The sequence below is a fragment of the Eutrema salsugineum genome, unplaced genomic scaffold, assembly GCF_000478725.1.
Source record: "Eutrema salsugineum unplaced genomic scaffold, Eutsalg1_0 scaffold_9, whole genome shotgun sequence".
In the NCBI taxonomy this organism is placed as follows: Eukaryota; Viridiplantae; Streptophyta; class Magnoliopsida; order Brassicales; family Brassicaceae; genus Eutrema; species Eutrema salsugineum.
The window spans coordinates 11,399,789-11,413,962 of record NW_006256342.1 but is presented as its reverse complement, the minus strand read 5'-3'; positions in this window follow the sequence as shown (position 1 = coordinate 11,413,962).

Here is a 14,174-nt window from a genome sequence, read left to right as displayed (position 1 = left end):
CCATTTGTCATACCAAAAAAGAGAGTTTCGACCATTGCTCAGCTAACTCTCTGCTTCTCAGGATTTGTTTCCACATCCATGAGCCTGGAGATTGGTTAGTCGGACTAGGAGTTAGCCAGATGGAGTTGCCCCCCATCAAGTTCGTTCTAGTCCAACGAACTCATAGTGATTGTGTCGTTGTCATCATCCGCCACAACAGTTTCAGAACACTCACATCATTCGCTATGGTCAGATTCGATAGCCCCAAACCTCCCTCCTCCTTCGCCTTACACACATCGACCCATGCAACCTTTGCTCTTCGCGGATTTAGATCAGGCCTATACCATAGAAACCTAGAACATAAGCTGTTAATTTTTTCGATGCAACCTTTTGGGAGACGAAAAGCTGGCATCCAAAAATTAACAAGACTTGCGATAACAGATGATAGAAGCTGTAACTTTCCAGCAAAGGTCAAGCTTCAAGCCGTCCTTGTGTTAAATCTGCTTCTAATCTTGTCTATAAGAGGATTATAGTCAAGCGAGCGCATCTGCTTGGTTAAAAGTGGCAGCCCCAAATATCGTACTGGCAAAGAACCAAGCTCAAAAGAAAATCTTTGCCGTATATCTTGTTTAACTGATTCAGAAACACCAGCAATATAAGCCGTAGACTTCTCAATACTGATTTGAAGACCTGAGATTTTCGAAAACTCCTCGAAAACTTGGAGAATGCCTTCCATCGATCTCAACTTTCCATCAGAAAAGATCATGAGATCATCCGCAAAACATAAGTGAGTAAGATTGATATTCGAACATCTTGGATGAAACCCAAACTTCTTGTCAGTCGCCTCCTTATCAAGCGTGTGGGAAAGCACATTCATACATACAACAAATAAGTAAGGGGAGAGGGAGCAGCCCTGTCGTAAACCCCTTGAGCTCCCAAAGTAACCAGCCAATTCACCATTAACCTGGACTGAAAAAGAAGCTGTCGAAATACATAGACGAATCCATTGTACGAATTCCTGGGGAAGATCCAAAGCCTCTAAAACAGTCAATAGAAAGCTCCATTCGACTGAATCAACAGCCTTTGAGATATCAATCTTTATTGCACAGCGAGGAGAGATCGAGCTGCGATGATATCCAGAGACTAGTTCCAATGCTAGAAGCAAGTTCTCGATCATAAGCCTATCTTGGACAAACGCAGATTGGTTTGGAGCGATAAAATTCGGCAAGATCTTCTTCAAACGATTTGCTAAAATCTTCGAAATGATCTTGTAGATGACATTACAACACGCAATGGGCCTATAATCCTTCATAAGCTTAGCTTGCTCTTTTTTCGTTATCAAAGCTAGAATAGTGGAGTTGACCCCCTTCGGAAGAAATCCTTTCAAGAAGAAAGATTGAATCCCAACCACCAAATCCTTCGGCCAACTCTCCTTAAAAAATTCAACCGTGTATCCATCTGGCCCTGGAGATTTGTTTGTGGCCATAGAGAATAACACAGATTTGATCTCGGTCTTGGTAACCTCTGCAACAAGACTCTGCTGATCCCCAAGCGAGCAGCGATATCCGATCAATCCCCTGATCTCCTCTGTCGAAACATGATGAAACTGCGGCGGTTGATAGTTTAAGAAGGTATCGAAGTGATTTACAGCCTCTGCTTTGATCTCAGTAGTCCCTGAAATCAACGTCCCATCCCCAAGTTGCAGTTCGCGGATACCATTTCGTATCTCTCTTACCTTCAATGCACGATGATAGACCTTGGTATTCTTATCGCCTACATTCAACCAATTCAACTTTGATTTTTGTGCTAAATAACTCTCCTCAAGGTTCGCTGAGTGTTCCCACTTTTTGAATGCATCACTCTCCTCCTTTTTCGAATCAGCTGTAGGGTTAAGCAAGTGTTGCTCTTGCTTGGAACATAACAACTCAAAATTCGATTTCACCTTCAAAGAGATACCCTGTAGCGCATCTCTGGATGTAGTGGCTTCAAAAATTTTAGATTCTTTGAGAACCTGAATAATGCAGAGGTTGAGTGGAAAAGAGGAGAAGTCTGATCCCAGTAATCCTTTAAAGCTAATTTGAATTCTGGCATCTTTGCTATCGCATTGGTAAACTTAAACGGCATTCTCTTCCTCAAATTCTCTCCATCAACATAGAATCGACATCATAAATGATCAGAACATCCTCCCGCCTCAAATACGCAATAAGACTGGGAGTTGTTATCGAGCCAGTGATCGTTAATTAGGAGCCTGTCCAGTTTCTTGCAAATAAGACCATCTTCCCTCTTATTACACCATGTAAAAAAGGGACCATGAAACCCCATGTCACTCAAATCTGCTTCGCGAACCAGGTCCTAGAAATCCCACATTCCAGCCGCCGACACAGAGCCTGCACCATCTCCAGAATGCTCATCAACAGAAATAATTTCATTGAAATCCCCCATAACTAACCAGCGCACTCTCCTATAGATTGGAGATGAGAAATGACTTCGCAAATCTCCCCAGAGCTCCCTCCTATCATCAACGAAATTAACCATAAACAAAAGAACACAAGAACTCCTCCTCCTTGTCTTGCAGCTTCACTAACACAGAGATCATTTGACTGCTACTGAACACCGGAGTCACACAAACAGCCTCACACCATACCACCCAAATTCTTCCCAAGCGATGATGCCCATAATTATTCAAGAAAGACCATCCCGAAAACACCTCAGTCACAATCTTATTCACCCTCTCCTCCTTTACACGAGTTTCAATCAGACATCCAAATAGAAACTCATTATCTCTACACCAACTCTTAACCACTTTTTGTTTCTTTTTTTTGTTAAAACCTCTTATATTCCAAAAAAATCCAGACATTAATGGTTAGGTTTTTTGGACTGTTTTTTGTTCCTCTTCCTCCTACGATGGAGATGAGTTGGAAGATGGCTGAACAAAACGATGATCTGACTTGGATCCTCGCAACAAAGATATTCTCCCTCCTGCACCAGCCGTAGGTTTTACCTTCTCCAGCTCCCCAATACTTACTTCCTGAGTTTCGGGAACATCCTCCTCCGAATGATCAGCGAGCTCGTCGCTCTTCACCTCTTCGGCATTTACATCGGTCTAAAGTATTTCTCCTGTTCTAATCTCCTCGTTATGATCCTCATTATCCTCTTCATCATCGTTCGAGAGGGACTCGAACCGAGATGCAGAAACAATCACTTCTCCCTCTTCCACTGTATTCTTCTTACTCCTACTCGACTTCGCAGGCGACTTTACAGTCTTCCAATTTTCTGATGCAACCTCTTTTTGATTCGCACTACCTGTAGCAGGAGAGGCACAATCAGTACTGTCGCCCTGATTCCCAATGCGCTGTACAGTCGAGCTCTGTTTCGTTTGTAATCCTTCCACTACAGCGACAGTGATACCCTGTGCTGCCATCTCTTTTCCATCCGAGTTACTTTCATTAGAGACTCTCTTCTTAACTGGAGAGTTCCTTAGAAGAATAGAGATATCACCAGGAGTTGCCTTACACCCTGCTTTCTCATGACCCCACTTTGCACAGAAAGAACAGCGCGGAGGGAGCCATGGAAACTCATAGTGCACCAGCGTATGAAGACCTTTAGTGGACTTAAAACTAAAACACTCTGGGAGCTTCTGTTTTAGATTCACCTCCACAAAGACCCTTGCTTCCTCGAAACTCTTAGCCCACAACGTATCCGGGTGCAACTTCTTCGGCTCTCCCAATGGGCTAGTCCGAAAACTCAATCCCTTCCACGTAAACATCGAACGAGGTACGTTGCGGACAACCACCCACATGGGCAAGACTGTGATTTCCGGTTCAGATTCTTTAACTGCAGGACTCCATTTAGAAACCATCATTGGGATATTCTTAATACTCTACATACCCCTCCGTATGACCCTTGATCTTGTCGCAGCATCAGGAATCTTATATTTGATGGTGGTATCATCAACAACAAACACATCAACTTTCATGGACTTGTCTCCCAATGTCCAAATTTTACTCAACATGTGAATATAGCCCACATGGGGAGCCTTCGATACAAACTTTTCGACGATACAGTCCTCCCAAAGTGGAGGAGCGTTTTCGAACACACAGTCCGGAACTTGAATTGTTTCAATCCCATCCACCTCTTCTTTAATGACATCAAAATTTTGAAGCCTAGCCTTATCTGCAACAACAGCCGACCAGGACTTTCCGATCCCCTTCACAGGGCCTAACTCAACTCCGACAACCTCCTCGGACACCACCGCTTTCTCTACTCCTTCCTTCGATGCTGAAATAGTAACCTTATTCGAACCCTGATCACCCTCCATCGCTCCCTGCAAGCCGAGAGAGGATTGATCAACGATCACCAAACCCTTGTTAACTTCCTCCACCACCTGAATAGGCACCTCCGACGACTGAGCCTCCTGCGCCGTCGCCTCCATGCCCCTGCGTGGGCTTGAACCTTCCAAGAAACCCTAGAACTCTGATCGCCTTTGGAATCGCCCTAACTGCTGATGTGGCCTTTTTTAGCAATCACTATTATGGTTAATGTATATATCGTCCTTCTCGATTATCTTTACTTTATACTAAATGTAAAAAAAAGGGAAAGGGCTGTGTACGCTATGAAGTATGATTAGAAAATCGCTAAAAGACTAAAAAATGAATAGAAAGATAGTAAGACAGGACAGCCAAAAGTCATTAAAGACTAAAGGTAATTTCATAGAAAGACTAAGAAAAAACACGTTTAAAGATATTGTTATAGAAGGAGATGTTTGTCTTTATGAACACAAAAACTAAAAGAATGGATGATCCCATTGTGTTATGTGATCGCAAAACATGATCCCTAATATATTTCGAGAATAAATATCGTATCATCCATTATGAGCTTGACGTTGATAGTTTGAAATATCTAACATTGAAGACCAACATTCCCATAATTTTTTTTTGCTTCTCTATATTTAAGTCATTATATTTTGATATTTTCTTCAGGTTTTATATATTTTTATAAGTGCTTTTATGACCTTATTGTGTTGAGATAATATGGACCAAGGCATTTGCGAGACATTTTGAAAGGGGTGTGAAGAAAAGCTCCTAAGCCGAGGGATCACATGCCGAGGGATTTTGATGTTTTTCATGCGCTCACCTCTCTTGCAAGTTAGACGGACATGTCTTCAGTAAACTAACGATATTTTCCTAAGTACAAAAAAACAATTGAAACCAATTTGATATGAAATCTAACTCAAAATAGGTTGGCTCCAAATTGCAGCTCTTTCCATTCACATAAAACTTAATTTCAACGAGCAGAAAACCTTTGATGCTTTGACGCAGTCCGATTGGAGAAGTTCATCTCAGTTTGGTTTTAAGTGCTTGGCTGATCATATTGACTTAAGGGAATGGCATAAACGTGATTTAATGCTTCATTTTCCACTTTTTTGATGTCATTATCTTGAAAGATTATAAACACTACAAATACGAGCACATTGCATCAAATGCATAAAACCGTATAAAACACTTCAACGATATAATAATATCCATAGTTTTAACAGTAAAATATAGATCTTATCACCAGTGTCATTCTATGTGTTTTATATAGACTTGTGTATTAGAATATAGATATATATAGTCTTGTATATAGTCTTATACTTGTGAATATTAGGATTGGTAAGGGCTCTGGAATTGTCCGGTTTATATTCTATTTAAGTCCGGTTTCGATCGGTTAGCTTAGTTTGTACAGATATATGAACGTTGTAACAAACTCTTTTTTTCATTAATGGAAGATCTGAGTTTTACATCAATTCTTCTCTGCAATGATGAACGCTAATATGGTATCAGAGCTGTTTTCACTCAAATCTCTGTGATTCATCATCGGTTTCGCTCAGATTTTCATATTTTTTTTGTTTTTCACCGATTAAATCTTGATTAGAGTCCAAATTTGTGTTGCGATTGGATTTTGAAGCACTCAAATCACTTCTGGGAGCTCAAATTTCTTCGATTCTTCAACACATCTAAGCTTGGATCGTTCGTAATGGTGAAACAAAACAAGAAGACTCGCAGTAAAGCTGAAATCTAGGAAGAATCAACAATCGACGACTCCGGCTCTAGAATTTACGACTCGCTGAACCAGATCTGCTTCAAATCCTCAGAAGCAGGAATCATATGACAGTGTTCATAGCCCGTTCTTCCTACACTCTGCGGATCATCCATGTCTTTCTATTGTTACTCATATACTTGACGGATCTAACTACAACAATTGGTCAATAGCTATGCGAATACGTCTTGATGCGAAGAATAAACTCAGCTTTGTTGATGGATCTCTTCTGCGACCTAATGTTGATGATGAGCTGTTTAAGATTTGGAGTAGATGTAACAGCATGATTAAGGCATAGATATTGAACGTAGTGAACAGGGAAATATATGATAGTATTCTCTATTTTGATGATGCGGCTGAAATGTGGACTGATATTTTCTCAAGATTCAAAGTCAGTAAACTTCCAAAGAAGTATCAACTTGGACAGGCCATTACATCTCTCTAACAAGGCAGTGTGGATCTGTCTGCATAGTATACGAAGAAGAAAACATTGTGGGAGCAATTGGCTAAAACCAAAGTCACCACTGTTAAGAGATGTAACTGCGACCATGTCAAGGAACTATTGGAAGAGGCTGAAACAAGTAGGACCATTCAATTCCTTATGGGACTGAATGAGAACTTTGCCAATATCCATGGTCAGATCTTGATCATGAAGCCTAGACCCGGATTAACCGAAATTTACAACATGCTTGATCAGGATGAAAGCCAAAGGTTTGTTGGAGGGATACCACAACCTTCATTCTCTAATATGGCTGCATTTCAGACTCAAGATGCTCCAGTCAATGATCAATCTCAGATTCTTCTTGCTCAAGGGGCTTTCAGAAACCAAAATGCTCTCATTGTCATAAGACGGGTCACACAGCTAACAAATGCTACAAACTGTACGTGTATCTTCCTGGTTCTGGCCCTAAATGGAAGAAACCTCAAACAGTTGGTGCTACAAATCTTGCATCAACACAGTATCTTACCCAAACAGAGCAGAAGAGTGATCGATCAGAATCTTCCTATGAAGAAATGTCCAAGGATCAAATTCAGAAAATGATTTCTTATCTCAACTCTAAGCTTCAGACTTCATTTGTGGAATGTATTCCTGAAAAGAATTGTGCTTCGACTTCAAATTCAGTGCTTGTTGTCTCACAGATGTCAGGTATCTTTCTGGATCTATATTCAAAAACCTATTATGACATGCTTATTTCTTCGGTATCTACGGAACCAGCTGTGTCTTTTAGGGCTTGGGTCATAGATTCAGAGGCGACTTATCATGTTACACACAATAAGAGCCTATATGTAGGATATAGACAGTTAAATAGAACCTTTGTTACTCTTCCTAATGGTTATACTGTTAGGATAGAAGGCATATGATTTATTCAACTAACTGATGCTATCTCTCTACATGATGTGCTTTACATTCCTGAGTTTAAATTCAATCTCATTAGCGTGAGTGTTTTAACAAAGACATTGTGTACTAAAGTCAGTTTTACATATGATGAATGGTTTATTCAGGAACTTACACATGCATTGAAGATTGGTCACGGTAGTCAAGTTGGGAATTTATACATTCTGGATTTCTATGAGTCTAATCATACTGTTTCATTGAAAGGTATTAATACCATCTGTTCCTCTCCACCAGTCTGTTCTAGTGTCTTAGCTGATATACATATATGGCATTCGAGATTGGGTCATCCTTCTCAAAACAAAATCGATTTGCTCTCTTATGTACTACATTTGAATGTTATGAAAGGAGTGAATAAGAATAATCATGTTTGCCATATTTTTCATCTGTCTAAGCAGAAACATCTACCATTTAAATCTCAAAAGAATATATGCAAAGAATCCTTCAAATTGGTTCATATTGACACATAGGGTCCATTTTATGTTCATACTGTTGATGGTTTTAAATACTTTCTCACGATTGTAGATGATTACAGTAGGGCAACTTGGATATATTTGATGATATCAAAGTCAGATGTGTTGCATATATTTCCTGGTTTTATTGCAATGGTGGAAACAAAATATAGAACTAAGGTCAAATCTGTACGGTCTGATAATGCACATGAATTGAAATTCACTGATCTGTTTAATGAAAAGGGAATAGTGGCATATCATTCTTGTCCTGAAACACCTGAACAAAATTCTATGGTAGAGAGAAAGCATCAGCACATATTGAATGTAGCTAGAGCCTTGTTATTTCACTCTAATGTTCCTTTCGAATTTGGGGGGGGGGGGAGGGGGATTGTGTTTCCTAATCAATAGATTACCGACTCTAGCGCTTGGAAATAAGTCACATTATGAGAAGTTAACTAACAAAACACCCGATTATAAGTTTGTTAAGAGTTTTGGTTGTTTATGTTACAGTTCTACATCACCTAAAGGTAGACATAAGTTCGAACCTAGAGCTAGTGCAAAACATTCTTTCCTCATTTACAGTTTCCTGCTTCCACTGATGAACATTTGCCTCTAGTGCAATCATCCTCCGATACACATTCTCACAATGATGTGTTATGGTCTAAGACTTTTACTCCTTCTGAGTCTATGTCTCGCAGACAAAAGAAAACTCCTAAACATTTGCAGGATTTTCATTACTATAAATTTACTAGAACTATTTTATATCCCATATCCAATTATATCTCTTAATCATATCTATCTGAGCCTTTTCGAGCCTTTCTTAACACTATCACCAACCATACTGTACCACAAAAATATTCAGAAGCCAAGGATATACAGTTATATTGTGATGCAATGAAGTCTGGGATTGGTGCTATGAAAAGAACTCACACATGAAGTGTTTGCACTTTGCCACCAAATAAAGTTGCTATAGGTTTTAAATGGGTATTTACGATCAAACATAATGCGCATGGGAGTATTAAAAGGTACAAAGTAAGGCTGGTCGCTAAGGGTTATATGCAACAAGAGGGTCTGGACTATTAAGAGACTTTCTCACCGGTTTCTAAGCACTCCACTGCTCGGATGTTATTCACTCTTGCTGCAAAGATGAACTGGTCAGTCAATCATCTTGATATCTCTAATGCATTTCTAAATGGGGACTTAGATGAGGAAATATACATGAAGATTCCCCCATGATATGAAGACCTAAAGGATGAGAAGTTACCTCTAGAGCTGTTTGTAGACTTCATAAATCCATCTATGGTCTCAAACAAGCTTATAGACAGTGGTTTTTGAAGCTTTCATCTACTCTTTGTGGTATGGGGTTCAAGAAATCTGTTGGGGATCATACTCTATTCATCAAATGCAAGAATGGTGTGTTTCTTGGAGTTTAGTCTATGTTGATGATGTTTTGATTGTCAGTAATAATGATGATTTGGTGCATGCTTTCAAGGAAGAATTGGCTTCCCACTTCAAGCTTCGGGATCTTGGCACAACAAAGTATTTTCTTGGTCTGGAAATTGCTAGATCTAAGCAAGGAATTTCTATTTGCCAGAGAAAATACGCCTTGGAGCTATTACTACAGGTCTACTTGCGTGTAAACCATCTACCATTCCCCTGGATCCTAGCATCAAGTTATCGAAGGACAAAGGTATATCCGTCGCTGATCCTATGAATATTAGGATTGGTCAGGGCTCTGGAATTGTCTGGTTTATATTCTATTTAAGTCCGGTTTAGATCGGTTAGCTTAGTTTGAACAGATATATGAACGTTGTAACAAACTCTTATTTTCAGTAATGGAATATCTGAGTTTTACATCAATTCTTCTCTGCGATGATGAACGCTAATATGGTGAGAATGTGTTTAGGTGTAGTATTTTTTAAACCTATAAACACGAAAGGGGGTGGGTGTGTATGCTATGAAGTAAGAGGATTGATGACCGCCAAGACTTCAACATTATTAAATATCGCAAAAAGTCATGAACGACTAAAGGTAATTTGTAAGAAAGAAATGAAATAAAATAAATGGTTGAAGGGAAAACACGTAAACACGTTTATAAACATTAGCCAGACATCACCATGGTTGATATTCAACATGTTACGACCACGTAATATCTTCCATCGATTACATACTGTCTATATCTCTCTTATAGATCTTGGTAATTAACCCAATACAAGTAGCCAAGTAATGTATATTCTTGGCAATTGCGAAGACATAACCGACTTTAAAAAGTCTTTACGTTCTGTCTTTCTCCACCCTCTTACTTTTAATATATATATATCATTAGATGATCGACGTTATCAATGCAATATAATAATGGCTATGATGACATCACACGTTGCTCTACTTCTATTTACGATTCTTCTTCTTTTTCTTCTTCTAATCGGGGCACAAGGTCAAACTCTTCGTCCCCAGGTCCTGTCAGGAATCGACGCGCTGCCTTCAAGTTCACGTAGAGGTCCAATTGGCCTGTAGCAAACTTCGTCCAATAAACGAAGGTAGCATTCTGTGTCCAAATAAAATGCATTGGTTTTAAAGAAAACTAAGATGCAACGTATCAGTTGTTCATAGTTTTGTTCATTGTTGTAGTCTTGCATGTTAAATAATTTGTAAGAATGATGTATGTGATATTAATAAATGTTAGGTGAGCTAGGTTCAGTCAAACACTAGATTGGGCCGGAGGCCCACGAGACTTCACGATTGGGCCTATATCCTAAAAGGGCCGGTAACTGTTTAATTCTGAGGTCGTCTTCTTCTTCACGAGAGCTGCACAAAGAACAGAGAGAGAGTTCAGTCTGTTATAGAGAGAGAAAGCTGAGATACAGTAGAGAGAGTGATCGGAGCTTAAGGTGTTAAGGCGGTGTTTCAGTGGAAAGATTCCGGTCCCGATCATCTTCTTCCTTTTATTCTTTAAGCTAGTCTCTGTCAAGATTGTAAAGCGCCTTCGGGCATCTCTTTGTAAACGATTCGATAGTGGAAGCAGTTGAGGGATCCCGTTCCCTCCTCAGAGATGTAGCCATATCGGTGAACTCTGGGTGAACAAATCGCGTTGTGTCTTTGATTGCTTATCTGAATTTACCTGCGAATTCAATATTCCTAGATTAAAATCTCTACAAGTGGTATCAGAGCAGTCCAGGTTAGATAGCTAAGGAGTTCTAGGAATAGAGACTAGGCATCAGAACTTATCTTTGTCTCCCTTGGAAGGTTGGATCAAGATCTTGGTGTAGAGGTTCAATCCTGATCTATCGTTGCGTTTCTTTGTATTCAGTCGATCTGGGTAGAGTACACGCCTAAGTACCTGCGAGCAAAGATAAAGATCCAAAAGTCAGTATGGAGCCAACTCGACGTCGTTTTGAGATGGACAAGTTCGATGGAAAAGGAGACTTCGGAATATGGAAGTACAAGATGATGGGACAGCTCGATGTCCAGGGTTTGTTATCTGTATTGGAAGAACACTTCAACATATACACAACACCTGTTCCAAAGAAAGACGAAACAAAGTCAGAAGATGACACAGTGGTAGACTCTTCAGAAGCAGAAGTGGATAAGAAAAAGGAAGCCAAGGATCGAAGGGTAAGAAGCCTACTGGGAATTTGCTTGAGCGATCAAATCTTGAGGAAGATTATGCACGAGAGCACCGCTTTGAATCAGTGGAAGGCACTCGAAAGGATCTACCAGACAAGATCACTCCCAAACCGGATTTATTTGAAGAAGCAGTTCTCCTGTTACAGAATGGAAGAGAATAAGTCAATAGAAGAGAATGTTGACATATTCCTGAAGCTAATTGCTGATTTGGAAAGTCTAAAAGTTACCATATCAGATGAGGATCAGGCAATACAGCTTCTGTCAAGGCTTCCTTCTGCTTATGAACCTTTGGTTCACACGCTTCAATAGGGCAGTGGGAAAGAAACACTAACAGTGGAAGAAGTAGTAATAGCAGCTCTCTCGAAGGAAGCTGAATTACGTCAGAAGGGTCTCCTTCAAAAGAGCAAGTCCTCAGCAGAAGGCCTATACGTTGAGTCACGAGGAAGGTCTGAGAAGAGGTCTGGAAATCAAGGAGGCAAAAGTAGATCAAAGTCCAGAAATGGTAGGTCAAAGTCTAAAAACAAGTTCAAAGATACCACCTGCTTCATCTGCGGAAAGGAAGGACACTGGAAAAAAGAATGTCCGAATAAAGGGCAGAAGAAAGGTGGTGAATCCTCGGCAAACGTGGCATCTGAGGTAAAACAGCCACTGGTTCTTACGGTTAGTATGCAAGATGCGAAAGATGCTTGGGTTTTGGACTCTGGATGCACTTTCCATATTACGCCGAACAGGGATTTGCTGTTTGATCTAAAGGAAGTTAATGGAGGGAAAGTGTTAATGGCAAATAACACTTTCAGAGAAGTAAAAGGAATTGGTAAAGTCAGAATCACTAACCCTGATGGAACCAAAGTGGTATTGACTGATGTTCGCTACATGCACGATATGAGCAGGAACCTGATATCCTATGGTATGCTTGAAAAGGCAGGGTGCAAATATGAAGGTAAAGACTATCAAGTCACTTTCTACAAAGACGGCCAAAAGGTGATCTCGAGAAAATACGAAGAAGGATTGTATTATCTCCAAGGTCAGGTATCCAATGCAGAAGCTAACCTTTCAGCCTCGAAGAAACATATGACAAGTCTATGGCATTCAAGACTAGGTCATATGAGTCTCAAGAACATGGAGGCACTGGTCAAGAATGGTTTTCTGCCTAAGGAAGAAGTTGGAGATTTGGGCTTCTGTGAAGGATGCATGTTAGGCAAGTCACACAAACAAAGTTTCCCTAAGGCCAAGCATACTACTAAAGGGATACTTGAGTATGTACATTCAGACTTATGGGGTTCCCCATCAACTCCAGAAATTCTCGGTGGGTGCAAGTACTTCATAAGTTTCATAGATGATTATTCGAAGAAATTTTGGGTATATTTTCTAAGGACAAAGGATGAAGCATTTTCAAAGTTTAAAGAGTGGAAAGAAGCTGTTGAGAAGCACACCGAGAAACGGTTAAAGTGTCTTAGGACTGACAATAGCCTGAAGTTCTGTAATGTTCAGTTCGATGAGTTGTGAGTAAAGAGGCACAGAACATGCACGTATACACCTCAACAGAATGGTGTATCCGAAAGGATGAACAGAACCATTATGGATAAAGTTCGAAGTATGTTAGCTGAAACTGGACTGGGACAGGAATTTTGGGCTGAGGCTGCTCAAACGGCGGTATATCTAATAAACTTGACTCCAAACTCAACAATTGAATTCAAGACACCAGAAGAGGTATGGACTGGTCACAAGCCTGATCTATTACATCTTTGTAGATTTGGGTGTGTTGCCTATGTGCATACGGTTCAAGAAAAGACAAAGCCAAGAGCAACAAAGGGGATTTTCTTGGGTTATCCATTTGGGGTAAAAGGGTATCGTGTATGGATTCCAGAGGATGGAAAATGCACTACAAGCAGGAATGTGGTGTTTAATGAAGAAAAAGTGTACAAAGATACTCTCCGTGAAAAGCCTAATGACGAGGAACAAGCTGAAGTCAGACATAAACGGAACAAGTCAGATAAAAGGGTTACATTTAGCAGTGATCTGATTCAGGGGCCGACATCATCAGGTTCTGAGATTTGGGAGAACTCATCTCCAGGTGGAGTCTCTGATCACTCCTCAGGTTCAGAGAGCTCAGTTGAGTCAGATGGATCAGAAAGCGATTCGGAAGGATTAACATTTGCTGAGTCTGAGAATCAAGGAAATCAATCTCTGGACGATTATTTGTTGGCCAGAGATAGAAGTAGAAGGGTAAACGTAAGGGCTCCCTCGAGGTTTGAAGATTCAGATTTTGTGGCTTATGCCTTATCGGCAGCAGAGGATTTGGAAACAGAAGAGCCAAGGACATTTGAGGAGGCCAGAAGAAGCAAGAAGTGGAAATACTGGAATAGTGCGGCTAATGAGGAAATGGATTCTTTGGAAAGGAATCATACTTGAGATCTTATAGACAAGCCGAATCAGCAAAAGATAGTTGGTTGTAAATGGGTTTTCAAGCTCAAGCCAGGTATTCCAGGTGTTGAGAAACCAAGATACAAGGCAAGACTCGTTGCAAAAGGTTTTTTACAGAAAGAAGGTGTGGATTATAATGAGATCTTCTCACCAGTTGTTAAGCACGTGTCAATCAGAATTATGCTGTCTTTGGTGGTCAACAAGGATTATGAACTTGAACAGTT